Source organism: Pistacia vera, unplaced genomic scaffold (genome assembly GCF_008641045.1).
Source record: "Pistacia vera cultivar Batoury unplaced genomic scaffold, PisVer_v2 Contig524, whole genome shotgun sequence".
Lineage (NCBI taxonomy): Eukaryota > Viridiplantae > Streptophyta > Magnoliopsida > Sapindales > Anacardiaceae > Pistacia > Pistacia vera.
The window spans coordinates 1,408,832-1,410,341 of NW_022196362.1; the positions used below are offsets into that span (position 1 = coordinate 1,408,832).

Below are 1,510 nucleotides of genomic sequence, written 5' to 3' on the forward strand. Positions count from 1 at the left end.
AAGCTATGATACCACATTAAAAATCAAAATCTGCTCTGATACCATGTTAAAAATCGAAGGAGTAAAAACTAAAATAAAGAACAACAACAATCCACACAAAGACACATCATATTTACATGATTCGGCATAACTAGCCTACATCCACAGATGAGAAGGATCTCCTATAATTTTAAGAACACGATACCCCTGATACCCTTAGATCAAAACCCTTATGTCCTCACATTCTCTATTTCTCTTATTTTCTCTCTCATAACCTTGAATTGATTGTAATCCCTCCATTTATAGGTAGAATAGGATTTATTTTTTAACTAGGATTCATATTTCAAATCCTAATAGGACTCCTTAAATTTAATTCATTATTCTATTTTAACTCTAAATAAAATCTTAAACCAATTCTTCTTTCTTAATACAACTCAAAATAAAGGAAAACATATAATCTCAATTACAAATTCTTAAAATAGAAATTTGTTTAAAACTTAAATTCATTTTTTTTCTTGCTTGTCTTTTCTTCTGGAGCAAGATATCTTTATCAATTACCCAAAAGCGTCGCAATCCAACAAGTATCAATCCTCTCAGCTCACATAAGCAGAAAGTAAGGTTCCCCAAAGAAACATCATGCAGTAATCAACAGTGAAAACTAAACAGCAATAATCTCACCATTTCAAACCCGTAACTTCCATCTATGAGAAGCAGTGCCAAGTCAGCAACCTTTGCACAATCAATCATACCGTCATTAGCCACCTTTGCTTACCGAACATATTTCATCAATTCCGCATCAGAGTTAAAGAAAATAAAGAAAACATAAACTCCAATAACTTTTTTAATTTAATAATTCATTAGGTCAGAGCAAACATAAACCTGATACAATAGTAATCGGTCCTCAGACCTCAGGAACATTATGCTTTGTATAATGCTTTATAAGCGACTTGATAACCGAAGACTTTCCAACCTGCCACCACCCAAATAAACAATCAACATTCAAAGTTCGAAAAAAAAAAAAAAAAAAAAAAATTTGAAACATTTCAATTAATCCTACAAAAGAATCAGTATGTAAACAATCCTGGTGCGATCCTGGACTACCACAACATATGGCGGTGGTTCACCATAAGAACGGTCTATAGTTGGAATGTGAAGCCTCCATTGCTCTTTCTCAACAGCCTGCGACTGCAATCTCTTCGCTTGCACAGATGGAGTAAAAGCAAACACCTACAACAAAAAATAGCAAGACAAAACAATCAAAACAGCTAGAAAACAATAACATCAATAACACCAACCATCAATAATAACCAAAAACAACTTAAAACCTTAGGGTTTTGCTTATTCTCTTGCTTATTTTTATCAGACTTCCCCTTCTTCTTCCTTGCCGATGAACCGACTTGGCGGTTCCCCGTGCTTCTTGTGTGGCTGCTCCGTGGCTCTAATGGCCAGTCACTTCTTAATTTTTTCCAACTTCAAAATTTGATTTAATTTTAAACTTCAAATTTAATAAATGATTTTTGAGGATTGTGGC

The 1,510-nt window shown here is 33.7% G+C and overlaps 1 long non-coding RNA gene across 1 annotated transcript; it reads right to left on the bottom strand.

The window, feature by feature from the left end:
* Positions 1-501: 501 nt before the first annotated feature.
* Positions 502-1,510, bottom strand: LOC116106819. The gene is made up of 3 exons (XR_004124363.1): positions 1,305-1,510; positions 1,037-1,206; positions 502-949 (listed from the first exon to the last, which is right to left on the bottom strand). It is a non-coding gene; the product is annotated as an uncharacterized LOC116106819 (long non-coding RNA).